Source organism: Miscanthus floridulus, chromosome 1 (genome assembly GCF_019320115.1).
Source record: "Miscanthus floridulus cultivar M001 chromosome 1, ASM1932011v1, whole genome shotgun sequence".
In the NCBI taxonomy this organism is placed as follows: domain Eukaryota; kingdom Viridiplantae; phylum Streptophyta; class Magnoliopsida; order Poales; family Poaceae; genus Miscanthus; species Miscanthus floridulus.
Window position 1 is genome coordinate 62052997 of NC_089580.1, and position 15436 is coordinate 62068432.

Genomic DNA, 15436 nt, shown 5'->3' on the forward strand with positions numbered 1-15436 from the left:
CGATACCCAGGACTGCTGCAGCCTCTGCCAGTACCTCAATCCTCCTAGGAGATCATTTCAATGGATTTTGTTGAGGGCCTTCCACCATCAGGAGCTGCCAATGCCATCTTAGTTGTTGTCGATAAGTTTTCCAAGTTTGCTCATTTTATCGCATTAAAGCACCCCTGTACGGCCAAGACAGTGGCTCAGCTATTCCTAGATCATATCTACCGTCTGCATGGTCTGCCAACTTCTATCATTTCAGATCGTGACAAGATCTTCACCAGTCAGTTTTGGCAGGCTCTGTTCAAGGCAGCTGGTACTTCTCTCCGCCTCAGCTCCTCGTACCACCCACAGACGGACGGCCAAACCGAATGGGTAAATCAATGCCTCGAAACTTTCCTCCGCTGTTTTGCTCATTCTTGCCCTTCCCAATGGCATCATTGGCTGTCCCTTGCGGAGTACTGGTATAATACATCATTCCATTCAGCATTGGGCAAGTCACCCTTTGAGGTCCTGTATGGCTTTCCTCCACGACACATGGGTCTAGATGTGGACTCGGTTCCTCCGGTTCCAGATTTGGCATCTTGGCTGGCTAGTCACAGGCATATGCAGGAGCTTGTCCAGCAGCACTTGTTGCGCGCTCAGGAACGCATGAAGCGTCAAGCTGACAAGGGCCATTCAGAGCGGGTGTTCTCAGTCGGTGACAAAGTATTCTTGAAGCTCCAGTCGTATGTTCAATCTTCTCTGTTGCGCAGATCAAATCATAAACTGTCATTTCATTTCTTTGGGCCTTTCAACATTATCGAGAAGATCAGACCAGTTGCCTACAAATTGGAGTTACCACCTTCTTCCTCGATACACCCGGTGTTTCATGTGTCCCAGCTGAAGCTGTCGCCTGGAGCTCAACAGGTATCGTCGGCCTTACCTTCTGACTTGCAGACCTTCCAAGTGCCACTGTGTATTCTACAACGTCGCTGGTCTTTCGGAGATCATTCCATGGAGCAAGGTCTCATACAGTGGTCTCACACTCCACGGGAGTTGGCTACCTGGGAGCCGCTGGTCACTCTTCGCTAGCAGTTTCCACGTGCACCGGCCTGGGGTCATGCCGGCTCTCAAGGACCGGGGAATGTCAACAGCACAAGCCTAGTGGCTTCCGAAGGAGTAGCTGCTGGAACCTGGCCGTCACCAGTTCGGCCCTAATGAAGCCGAGTGCTAGGGTGTTTGGCCCATCTTGGGTCAACTAGGGTCACATTATAAGTAGCAAGAGGGATGTGAGAAATAGGAGGAAGAGAAATATGTAAAACCCTAATTCTGTTTTTAATCATTCCTAGTAGATTACTTCCGCAATTCTGTTCTTCCTGTACCGTCCCCTTGCTTCCGCACCGGCGGTGCTAACACCCAATTATATATATGTAGATCTATCAATTCGACTGAACTGAACTAACAAGTTGAGCTCGTCCAACAGAGAGTGCTGCGTTGATTCTTCGATGCTCCTCGAATTTGATAGAACTGTACACGAATATCGTAGAAACAGAAAAAAAACATAGAAAATTGATAAAATTCGCACATCGTTAATGCTCTGTCTAGGACATCCATCTGTCCCGATGGCCTATTGGTGGGCCACAATGCATTCTTATCCGCTCCCCCTCAAGTACTCTAGTTTCTTAAAAGAAAATATCAATGCAGCGCCGCGAGTCTGTGACTGCGCTCCGCGACCACGCCTTCCGCTCGCGTTCCTCTCTATTGCCGCGCGCGACCACATCCCATGCTGCTCTATGCCCCGTATCCACCTCGCCCATCGCAGAAGGAGAGGCAACGGAGGTCTGTGCCTGCACCCCATCCAGCACGTCCGTCAGTAGGAAGGGGAGGCCTGCTCCGCCTGGGGTGTACGATGGACCGTTGCTCTCGACGTCCCCCTAACCCGAGTTTGCTGGCTACCGAAGTTCCCCACCAGATAGGCTGTGTCCACCAGCGACACTATGTTTCAAAGTGTTTCAGACGTTTTTGACTTATATTTCAAGTATTTCGTATGGATGTTACTATCATCGTCCTCAAAAGAATGCAATTCTGGAACAGTGATGTGTTTTATTATATCAAGTTTGACCAATTATAGATATAAAATTATAAATATTTATAGTCTCAAACTAATACTATTAGATTAATTATGAAATGTATTTTCATAATAAATTAATTTAGAGCCATAAATGTGAATACCACTCATTAGAAACTTAGTCAAACATGAATCATTTTTTGTAGCACGCAACCCATAATTGCACTCTTTTAGGGACGGAGGTAGTGCAAAAGTAGATCTGGGAGGTTTCATATGTTGCAATGACAATATACATATGTTTCAAGTCTATGTTTAAATTATTTCAGTTGTTTCACACGCATGTTTCAAGTGTTTTCATCTAGATGTCCCAAATGTTTGCTATGGCTGCACACACATGTTTGAAGTGTTTGTTTTCATGTGTTTCAAATATTTCAGACATATGTTGTAAAAGTGGATATGGATGTTGCATATGTTGCTATGACTACACATATGTTTCAAGAGTATATTTTAAATTTTTTATCTGTTTCGGTTGTATGTTGTAAATGTTTTATCTTTATGTTGTAAAAATAGATCAGGTGTTGCACATGTTGCAATACGCACTGGTGGCTAGCAGACAGCGGCCTGCCATAGCTGCCTGGTGAGCTGAGGCGCCACCGTGATTCACGTGCGGGCGGGGGATGGGCGCGGTAGGCCTAGTGCTGCTATCGGGGCACTGCCATGGTTCACGTGTGGACGCGGGGGCGTGGTACCAGACGCTAGTGCACGATGCAGGTGGGCGCAGGGCATGGGATGCGATGCGGACGGGCATCGGTTGCAGTGCAGGCGCGGAGCTCTATTCGGATGGACAGTGCCTCCGGAGCGGGATTTGGTGCGAGATGAAGGGAGTTGCGTGCGTCGGACTATAGTTGTCCATCGGGCCGGCCCGGTCCGGCACGGCCCGTAGGGGGTCGGGCCGGCACGGCACTCCATGCCTTCCGTGTCGTGCCTCCACGGGCCTCGTGCCTGGCCTTCGGCCCAAGCACAACACTACGGGCCAAAAATCATGCCGTGTTAGCCCACGGCCCGGTAACCTTAACACACCTCAAAATGTTGCTCCCATCACACTCTTCTCAATTTTCACAGTTTCACATATTCATTCACAAACCATTAGCCAAACTCATTCACAATCACAAATATAACATTCCAAACTTATCACAGATTCTAAGTTATAACTTCTAACCAAAAGCACCAAAGGAGACAAGACAATTAAGATAAATGAGTTGTTTGTGCAATGTTGCTTCATTAAAAACATTTCTAGGTAAAACTCACCCTTGTGAGAAACCCTAGAAAGAGAAAAAGAGTGCAACACAACTCTTAATTAAGTCTTCCATCATTGTTCAAAGGTCTCACAGATCACAAGATACAGATAACTGAGATAATAGATAACTCTCTCCTCTCAACTCTCAAGTCTCACACTAAGTACCAGCAGCAACCCCAGATGTATCTTCATCAAGATACAGATTCTTGAAGGAGTCTTCCAACTCTTGGTTGTCAACAACATGTCATAACTTTCTTTCTCCTAACTTCCAATCCTTTATGTAGGCCAGTAGCTCCATAGTTTTAGGCAACAAGCATCGTTGTCGCTCTTTAATTATCCTTCCTGTCAAGTTGAAACATGATTCTGAAGAGACAGTAGAAACAGGAACAGACATAATATCTCTAGCCATTATAGAAAACATTGGATATGTTAGTTTGTGTTAACGCCACCAGAGAAGTAAATCAAAGTCATCCTCATATGTAGTGACATTGTCACTGTCCAGGTAAGCTGAGAGCTCACAAGCAGTAGTAGAAGCAGATAGAGATGGAGTGGGGGCAGAGGGGAAGGACCAACAGCACCAGATGATCTAGGACCTCCAAAGATTCTTCCCCATGCCTGTTTTTTCTTACCTGAATGGCTTGCAGGCTGTGCAATCCTTTGAGACCTAGCTGTATTAAACTTTCTCTCATATTTGTTAAACAACTTATAAATTTTAGTTTTTACATCAGCATAATATGAACTGTAGTCACAACCAGTGTTCTCCTTAAGTATTTGTAGAACATTAAACAAACCTCTCAACTTAGCTCTAGGATCAAGAATGAATGCAAATGAATATAACAGAGGTATATCCTGTCACACTCCTGAACTACACAAGCAACTATTTCAGCAATATTTTCATCCGTATGTTTTACCTCAATCAACCTAAGACCAATTACCTTTTTTCTGTAACTCCTAATCAGCACTCACATAATGAGCAACAACACTAATGTAGTCCTCCTTAGCATTACCAGACCAAATATCTGATGTCAGAGCAACAGAGGAAGCAGCAGATAACACAGAGTTCTTAATAATATTACGGCATTCAGTAAAAAGCTTGCTAAGATCTCTAGTGGTGGTCTGTCTAGATACCTTAACAAGCATAGGATTATGAGCACAAACAATGTACTCTTCCTAGACCTCTGTCTCACAAATACCTAACGACAAATCAAGCCTAGCAATCAAGCGACACAACTCAGATATAGCAACATCAGGTTTATAGTCCTAGTTATGCACAGAACCATCAGGATTTTAAGCAAGCCTAGACTGAACCCTAGCACGTTGATCAATTTTCTGCCTATAAGATTTCTAGTGCCTCTTCAAGTGGCCAGTGCCAGCATTAGATCTAGCAGACAATGTTTGCTTACATATTTTACAGGTAGCTTTAGTGCAAACCTGCCTACCATTCACAGTCTCATATATCTCATCAAAATCAACCCACATAGGTGATTTACGCTTACCAACATTAGAGTTACCAGCAACATATGGAGATGAGCCATTGGAGTTGGAGCCGACTAGGCCCAATCGCCGTTGCCCCTTCACCACCACCGCCATCCACATCGATCGGAGCAGCAGAGCCGCTATCGACATCGACACCGAACAACGCAACAGCATCCTCCTAGGTGTCATCATTGTCCTCAGGGGCCAGGCCTACCGCGATCAGGTCATCGTTGCCGGTGAGCAGCCAGACGATATAGTCATCAGCAGCCATGGCGCCCTCGACCGCGGAGGGTGTAACACCTCGGTGTTAAGCATGCATTAACATTTTGTAAATCATGAGCATAATCATTATTATGCATTCATAAGCATGACATGAAATATAGAATTGAAACATACTAATGAAACATGTATGTTGCATAGTTTTGTTTTAATAGATTGGATGCTATATTTGTTTTGCCATGTGTGTACCTTGGTTGATCACTTAGACCACTTAGAAGTAATTAGGATGCAATTTGGAGCAAGGTGTATATTCAAAGTTTTCTCAAATTTTGCTTTTAAAAATAATCTTCTAAAATAGGGTTTTTGATTTAAATTAACTTTAAATCTATAGTTCAAAATCTAATTGGATTTTGGCCTTACTCTTTTTGGCAAAGTTGTAGAGTACATTTTTCTGAGCAACTTCTATTTTGGGTCCAACTTTTGAAATTGCTTTGAAAAGGTTTAAAATTTCATTTGAATGAATTTGGGAAAGAAAAGAAAATGAAAAAAAACAGTTCTTACCTTAGTTAGGCCGCCGCTCCGCTTCTGGCCCGCTCGCGGATTCGGCCCGCAGCGCCGCGCGTTTCGCCCTAGCCCAACAGCCGCTTCGTCGGCCTAGGCCCACGCCGTGCTGCTCCAGCGCGCGTGATGCGCCCGCGCTCCGACCGCGCCAAGACGTGCGAGCCGCGTGGCGGCCATGCGCCGGCGAGCTTGCCGCGCGGCACCGCCGGCCTTCCCCGTTCCGACCAGCCCACCCCGCCTTCAAGTCCCCCTGTCCAAGCCTCCCTCTTCATTCTTGCGCTCTCTCCCATTTTCCTCTCACGCGCCAGCAGCAGAGCACGCGCACGTGCTCGCCTCCGCCACCGCCCGCACCAGCGCCTCGCCGGAGTTGGTTCGCCCGGCCACCCCAGCTCACCGTCAACCGCTCCGTCTCGCTCAAAGCTCCACCTCCACCTCGTGCACCCCGTGCTTGCCTCGGTAAGCCATGGGAAGCTTCCCTTCCTCGGGAACCCCTCGCCGGAGTGAGCTCCTCCTCGCCGAAGATGCGTCGCTCCGTGGGCCTCGCCCCTTCGTCCTCCCCTGTAGCGGGTGGCTAGCAGTTGGGGCCGACTGATCCACAGGGGCCCGCTATCAGCACCTCGGCGTGAACCTGGGTGCACTGCACCGGGTGCACCCAGCGTTTTCAACGGCTGGATTTTCGTTTTAAATGAAAAAGATTTCTGGAAAATGCTTTTAAAGGATTCTAAAATACCTAGTTGCTGTTGTGGTGCCCCAATTTTGGTGAAACAAATTTCTATATGCTTCTTATTCTTAGATTTACAGTAGAAAAATATTGCATGTGGTTTTTGGGATACCTTTGTGTTGGGTTTTATTTAATTCTTGTATTTGCTGTTATATTAGAAAATGTCTAGTAAAAAGAATAATTATCAGAAAAATATGGTTCCAGTTTTGTTAATCTCCTTTAGTGATGTACTTTGTAGGAAAAATATATGTCATGCATGTTCTGTAGAGAAATATTGATGTGTAGTTCAAGTGCCTTTAATTGATGATTTTTGTTATTTTGATAGAGAGCAAAAATTGTATAAAACATGTGTATGATAATTTTTGTGCAGTGATTGTTTACTGTATAAAACATAGGAAAAATATTAAATCTGTTGTTTGATACTTTTCATAATACAAAGTATTTTCATGCTCATATTTATGCCATAGCTTGTCATTTTTGTGTAGGCTATTTTACTTATCCAAATGCCATGAAAATTTTATGGTAGTCTACTTAGAGTAGTACTATACTACCGTAATTTTCTCAGATTTTTCTATGCTACCAAAATAGGTGTTGTTGTTCAAACGTAGTTTCAATTAGGGTTTAATTAACCTTTATAATGCATGTTTAGTTAATAATGTTTGCTTTGGTGTATCTTTCAAGCATCTTAGCTTGCTGTGGTGACTTGGCATGTTAGTACAGTGGTTGTAGTAGTAGTATAGTAGTACATGTTCTTGGATGATGTTGGCTACCTTGTAGAAGAGCTTTACTTCTACTATATCCAATAAAGTTAAACATGTTCATCTACATTCCATGCATCATGGTCATTACATGTCATCTCTCCTATGCACCTATGCATGAGCACTTAGACATCTGCATCATACAGGATCGCAGGAGGAGTTGCTAGTAGCAGTTCAGGAAGAGCAGACCAGGACAGATCCACAAGAAATCCAGGCACAGGAGGTGCCAAAGGAAGAGGAGCAAGGAGAGGACTTGCCCGAGTGCGTGGATCATCAACCTAGTTCGTTCGAACGAGGCAAGCCCCAGAGCATTCTAAGCCTCCTACTTTATAAAAGCAATTCTTTCTATATATGAGTTTATATATTGTTGCATTAAGTTGTAGGAGTTGATTGAAACCGTTGATGCATTTATTACTATCCTTGCCTACCTTATTACCTTTTACCCTATTAGGTCGGGATCGAATAATTGCTTAGCCTTGCTTAGACCGGTAGCGATCGGTGATTTCTGGTCACCTACATTTATAGGTGGTTACTGGAAGAATTTAGCTATGGAAAGAATGATATCCTGGAATTAACCATGTGTGATGGATAATTGGAGACTGGACGGAAAAGTTGGAGGCAACCAGACAGAGTTCTGGGGTGCTGTTAGTTTTCCGTCTGTGTCGATTAAGGACCGATCGTTGCTCGTCCCTCTTATCATGTTGAACGTATGCCTCACATTTAGCTGGCCGAATAAAGTACCTTTCGACCACGAAGCTAGTGACACTATTCGAGCCGAGATAAACTCGGATTGGCAGACTGGTGCTGAAAGGGGTATGACGGGGATGCGAAGAGTGAGCCCAAGGCACGTCCTGGCTGTCGAGCGGTCCCTGGGTAGTGCGATCCATGACTGTTATCCCGCGGCTACTTGGAAAGTGTCATTAGTGATCTGTAGCTCACTTGATCGGTGAGTGTGGTTTGTGTAAGGAATAAATCACCAGCTGGTTAGGTATCGATTCGAATCGCCATCGCTCCTAGATAGTGAGCACTTGACTCAAGCTACAGCATCGTAGTAATTATGATGGAACACTGATGGTTATCTGGATGGTATAGGACATGCTAAATCTAAGTTGGTAACTGGATGTTATTGGTTAATCAAGTGATTGCTATAGTATAGGTGCTTACCTAGATGGATAGGTCATAATAAAGATGATGCCAAGTACTTAAAATGGTTTCTTCATGATAGCTTATGCTTTTCGCAAACGAGTCAGCTAGCCCACTAAAGAAAGCCTTGCATAATCCTTGGTGTCGCTTTATTTTGGTTTAAGACGGGTAAGTCTAGCTGAGTACCTTCTCGTACTCAGGGCGTTGTTCCCATTGTTGTTGCAGATGGTCAAATATACTATGGCTATTGCATTAACTGCCTGTACCCGACGATGGGCGGCAACTAGGACCAAGGGCAATGGTCACTCCGTATCTCTCATCTGATGCTTTTGTTGGAGATGACTACCTACTGGCACTGTATCTGAACCAAAAGTGTGTGTGTGGCTTTAAAACTATTTGCTTCTGCTATTTCAGTTTGAACTTGGGTTGTAATAACTTTATGTTCTAAACTCTGATGTATCCAACTGTCATTACGAACTTTATGTAACATGTGATGGTGCTTGCTAAACTTGTACGATCTTGGTTTGTATGTTGATTGGTTTGAAATCCTTCATGGTTTCATGGACTACTGGGTTATACGGGCTTAAGTTTGCTAAATTATCTGCTTCGGCGAAAGATTTCCTTACTTAATCTCGTATAATTGGTCGGTTCTGTTACAGCTGGCATCGGAGCAAGGTTTAGCAGGTTACTGTTCCCATGAGTATTTAGAACCAAAATTATGTTTAAAACTGAGTTTTAAAAACTTAATAGTGTGCCAGTGGTCATATCCTGTATGCCCAGTTAAGGTCTCTAGGTGGCTTATTTAAGTACTGACTTGGGGGTCTTTGCATCATATTTCTATTCCGTTGCTCATATGACGTGCTATTGTATGAGTGCCATTCACTTGAGTGGTAATGTATGGATCCATTGCCTCTACGCCTCAGTAAGTAAGAGTTGTGAGAGCATGATCGAATACACTGCCGATCTAGGGAAGTGCTTATATGATGCCGGATTATTTACATGCCATACGCATGTTTGTATGAAGGTATCCAATGTGTGGGGAATTCCGTCCTGTGGTGACGATGTCGTCGATAGGACGATGGTTCGGGTAGTTGCTACCGTTGTACGCGTATCTGGGGATGCGTGTAGAGCGAGTAGATTACTTTACTGCTTTCGTGCATATTTTTCATACTGTCAGGGTTTGGGCTAAAGTGGATCTTTTGTAGGTACATAACAGCACTATCGTGTAGTACGTATTAGCTATGTTTATGAGAGACCGTTGTATGCCACCGTCTATGCTGCTAGCAATTGTTATTTTTCCTAAGTTTGTGAGAACGTACGGAACGTGCATGCATCATGTTGTTACATATCATTCATGGCATTATTCCTCCCCTTATAAGTTGATTATCTCATTTTGATAAAAATGACAACTTAACAACCGATGGCATGCACAAAGCAGACCACTCGCAAGTCCACCAGAGGCAGAGCTCCCCACCATCAACTTGCTCCACGTACCCGTCAGCACCACACGTTTCTTGGAGAGTTTGGGATGCCTACACTCTTGTGGAGAGTGCTCAGCTATGTAGGCTATCCGGATGAAATGGAGCCCCGCTATTTCTGGACAAATGAGCAGTTAGGGGAAGGTCTCTTGGTTACTGTGGAGGCTGTTGTTTGTCCCCGAGGTGATGGTTCTGAGTGGACTGGTTGGCGTTATGAGTCAACTGGCAGGACCGCTGAAGAAGCAGCTGACAGGGCAGCCTTTGGGATACTGAGGGATATCATGGATCGTTTTCCTCAGGAGTTGGCAGCCATTATAGTTGGAGTCTTTTCGAGGGGCAACCCCTCCACTGACTCATGGCAGCAAGCAAGAGGAAGATATCTAGAGATTGGTGCAGCAGAAGGATAGAACAGTGATAACCCTGCTATGAGCGCCATATTCGTAGTGATGAAGGCTTTTGATGGAGTAGAAGGTAGCCTGAGACGTGTGTCTGGTGCTCTTGGTTAGGCCCGCGATGATCGACGTCAGCGTCAGAGGGATCACGACGCCAAGATTGAGAGGCTCAATGCAGAGATGGCTCAGTTGACTCATCAGAGGGATCGGGCGACCCAGAGGACTGGAGTCTATGAGGGAGACATACGTGCACTGAGAGAGTAGGTTGAGCATCTGACCACCACCAACAGGAACACTGAGCGCATGTTGATTCATGTGCTCCACCAAAGGAATGAAGCCTGGTCTGCAGAAGATGTTCTGAGAGCTCGACAGGTTGAGCTAGAGCAGCAGCTGGCCAATGCAGAAGAGTACAACGACAACCTACATGAGGAGGTTCATCAGCTGAATAACCAGCTCCACCCTTACGTTCCTCCTAGAGCAGCAGAGATGGATCTAGATGAGGACGAGGATCCCGAAGAGCCTGAGGCACCAGCTGATGATGACAATGATGATGTGGATGGTGACAATGTCGACATCTCCGACTTAGACAGCGACCACGATGAGTAGGCTAGTAGTTGTTGCGCTAGCTACTAGGGTTTCGTTTGTGATGACCTTTTGCATGGTTGGCATGTCTGGCATGTAATAATGAGTAGAAAGACTAAGACCTTGATGTAATGTTGGAAAACTTGGATGTGTTTGTGGCGATATCTGAACATCAAAAGTCCAGTGTATGTATGCTGGCAATTTGGTTGTAATGGACGTGATGTGTGCGCTTAAGTAATCTAATTAGTGATGTTGTGTTAATTGGAATGACTTATTGTGCCCCTGTTTTATTGTATGAATTTATTCTCTCCAGTGAATTTAGGACGGCATAATTTTTCATTCACCTACAATTTCTACAACATCGCCTTATAATTACTGTTGCTAAAATATGTAGATGCCAAACACTTGCCGTACCGTGTATGACGCTGCTGAGGCAGGTGGCAGTGCCACTGGGAATGAGAACCATGATCCACCACCACCTCCTCCTCTACCATACATCGTGGAACAGTTCTTTGCATAGTTCCTTGGAAGTCAACGCAACATGGAGGGCATACAGCAGAACATGGAAGCTGCATTATGCCACATTGCTGACAACACCCACCATGGGTTAAACCCAGGTGGACATGAAGCGAATTAGTATAGCAGTTTCAAGGACTTTATGGACACCAGACCACCAATTTTCAAAGAAGCGGTAGAGCCATTGGATGCAGAAGAGTGGATAAACACCATGGAAGACAAGTTTCATGTTCTAAGGATGACAGAAGTGTTGAAGACTGAGTATGCAGCTCATCAGCTACAAGGCCCTATAGGAATGTGGTGGAAGCACCACCGCACCACTTTTCCCCCCCAATGCCCACATTACTTGGAGGGAATTCACTGAGACTTTTCGTGGAGTTTACATTCCACCTGGTTTGACAGAAATGAAGTTTGGAGAATTTCTAGCACTGAATCAAGGCACCAAGACTGTGACATAGTATCTACATGCATTCAACAATCTAAGTCGCTATGCCTCTGACATGGTGAATACCGATGCCAAAAAGATCGCTAGTTTTAAGAGAGGTCTGAATCCCAAAATGATGAAGCACGTGGGTACCAACATGAGAACTGGTTTCAATGACTTTGTTAGTGACTGCTTAAAGCAAGAAAAGAACAACAATGTATATGCTACATCCAAGACTTGCAAGAGGGCTTTTGAGTCAGGTCCGTCCCAGCCGAGGGCCCTGATGGCAAATCGTTCTGCGTATCGTCCGCCTACCCCTGGTGCAAGGTTCAGGCCACCCTAGCAGAGGAATCAGAATGCCCAGCAACCTCAGAGGAATCAGAAGCCATTCAAGATGGCGGTGCAACAAGCTAAGACCGGACAAGGTAGTTCATCTGGAGCTGCTACTCAAGTAAGAGGACCATGTTTCAACTGCAATCAACCTGGGCACTTTGCGAAGTTTTGCCCATATCCCAAGAAGCAACAGAATCAGTACCAAGCTCGTGTGCACCACACCACCATTGATGACATCTTGGAAGGAGAGCCCATGACAGCCGGTATGTTTTCTATCAACAATCATCCTGCAGTCATTTTGTTTGATTCTGGATCATCTCATTCATTCATAAGTCAAGCATTTGCAAGAAAGTATGGGCAAAAGATAGTTGAATTGAAATGTGCTTATCGGATAAGTATAGCTGGGGCTGATCTATTAACTAATCAGATAATCCAGGGGGTGACCCTGAGTATAGCAGACAGGCAGTATATGCTTAACTTGATAGTTATGCTAGGGCTAGTTCTGGATGTGATTATGGGAATGAACTGGATGAATAAGATGGGAGTAGTAATTGATGTTGGAGGAAGAAGCATTTCTCTCAAGGAACCTGTTGGAGAAGGTACATTTCAAGTAACCTTACCTCAAAGAATAGATCTAGCCAGTACAACTTGTGCAGTCCAAACTACTCTTCTAGCCAAGATTCCAGTAGTGTGAGAGTTTCTGGACATGTTTCCAGATGAGTTACCCGGTCTTCCACCTGACAAAGATGTTGAGTTTGCCATTGAGTTAATCCCTGGAACACCACCGATCTCAAGAAGGCCTTATCAAATGCCTCCAAATGAATTAGCCGAGTTGAAGAAACAACTCCAAGATCTGTTGACTAAGGGTTTAATTCGTCCAAGTTCATCGGAATGGGGATGTCCTGCACTGTTCGTGAAGAAGAAGAAGGATAACTCCTTACAAATGTGCGTAGACTACTGGCCACTGAATGCGGTGACAATTAAAAACAAGTATCCTCTACCTCGGATTGATATCTTGTTTGATCAATTGTCAAAAGCCAAGGTGTTCTCCAAGATAGATTTGAGATCAGGGTACCATCAGATCAAGATTAGACCACAAGATATACGCAAAACTACGTTCTCCACCAGATATGGTTTGTACGAGTATCTTGTCATGTCCTTTGGTTTGACAAATGCTCCTGCATACTTTATGTATCTGATGAATTCGGTCTTTATGCCAGAGTTGGATAAGTTCATGATTGTGTTCATTGATGACATTCTAGTATACCCAGAGAACGAACAGGATCATGCAGAGCATCTAAGAATTGTCTTGACTAGACTCAGAGATCACCAGCTGTATGCTAAGTTTAGTAAATATGAGTTCTGGCTAAAGACAGTTCCTTTTCTCGGTCATGTGTTATCTAAGAATGGAATCTCAGTGGATCCTAGAAAGGTACAAGAGGTTATGGATTGGAAGGCATCAAGCACAGTTCATGAGGTTCGGAGTTTTCTTGGATTAGCCGGTTACTATCGTCGTTTTATACCGGACTTCTCGAAGATTGCCAAGCCAATGACAAGTTTGCTACAGAAGGATCATAAGTTCGTTTGGATAGAGGAGTGTGAGGCAGCTTTCTGCACCTTGCGGAATTTGCTAACCACTGCTCCTGTTCTGGCGCAACCGGATATAGAGAAGCCATTTGATGTGTTTTGCGATGCATCAAAGAATGGTTTAGGATGTGTTCTGATGCAAGATGGAAGGGTCATTGCTTATGCCTCACGTCAGTTGAGGAAGCATAAGGTTAACTATCCTACGCATGATTTAGAGCTTGCAGCCGTTGTGCATGCTCTAAAGATTTGGAGACACTACTTGCTTGGGAATGTATGCAATATCTTTACATATCATAAGGGTCTCAAGTACATAATTACTTAGTCTAAGTTGAATATGCGACAGAGAAGATGGTTAGAGCTGATAAAGGATTATAATCTGAATGTGCACTATCATCCGAGAAAGGCAAATGTAGTAGCAGATGCCTTAAGTAGGAAGTCACATTCTCTTGCTGTGCAACCGTTGTTTGAAGATGGGTTCAATTTGTTGCATCCTGCTGTGTTGCATAATATCCAGGTTAGTTGTACCTTGGAGAGCAAGATCATTGAGGGTCAGAAAACAGATAAGGGAATATTCCATATCAAGGAGAAAATGAAGAAAGAACCGACCAAGCACTTTAGAGTGGATGAACAAGGAGTGTTATGGTTTAAGGACCGTTTGGTTGTACCTAAAGATCGAGAGCTCAAGAACAAATTGATGGATGAAGCTCATCACTCTAAGTTGTCTATCCATCCTAGAAGTAGCAAAATGTACCAAGAATTGAGACCTCGTTATTGGTGGACGAAGATGAAGAAGGAGATTGCAGCGTATGTTGCTCATTGCGACATGTGTTGTAGAGTGAAAGCTCTTCACATGAGACCCATAGGAATGTTGCAACCTTTGTCAGTACCAGATTGGAAATGGGATGATATAAGTATGGATTTTATCACCAGTCTTCCCACCACACCAAAGGGGAATGATTCGATTTGGGTGATTGTAGATCGCCTTACCAAATCAACTCACTTTTTACCAGTCAAGAACGCTTTTCGACCCCCTCAGTATGCTGAGAAGTATATTGCAGAGATTGTCCGATTACATGGTATACCAAAGACTATCGTGTCTGACCATGGGTCACAGTTTACCGCTCATTTTTGGGAGCATCTTCATAAAGGTTTGGGTACTAGCTTGGTTCGTAGTACAGCTTACCACCCATAGACAGATGGGTAGATAGTGTGAGTTAATGCTGTTCTTGAAGATATGCTTAGAGCTTGTGTGTTATCGTCTAGGGGTTCATGGGAATCATGGTTACCTTTGGCAGAGTTCGCTTACAACAACAGTTACCAAGAGAGTATCAAGATGGCTCCATTTGAAGCATTGTATAGCAGGAAATGTAGGACACCGTTGAATTGGGTTGAGCCTGGAGAGAGAAGGTTTTACGGAATCGATTTTGTTGACGAGGCTGAGAAAAAGGTCCGTATTATCCAACAAAACATGAAAGCGGCACAGTCACGCTAGAAGAGTTATGCAGATAAGAGAAGGAGACCGCTAGAATTTCAAGTTGGTGACTATGTCTATTTAAAAGTTACCCCAATGAAGAAGAAACGGTTTGGAATCAAGAAGGAACTTGCTGCTAGGTTTGTAGGACCATACAAGATCATAGAGAAGAAGGGTCCCGTGGCTTATAAGTTACAGTTACCAGAAGCGATGGGTTCGATCTTTCCAGTCTTCCATGTATCATAGTTGAAGAAGTGCTTGCGTGTTCCGGAAGAGAGAATAGAACCTCAGGGTATTCGGATCAAATCAGACTTGGAATACCGTGAGCAACCGGTTCGAGTTTTAGACACTAAGGACCGAGTCACTCGGAATAAAGTGGTGAGAACCTATAAGATACAGTGGAGTCATCACGATGATGGTGATGCGACATGGGAAACAGGAGAATA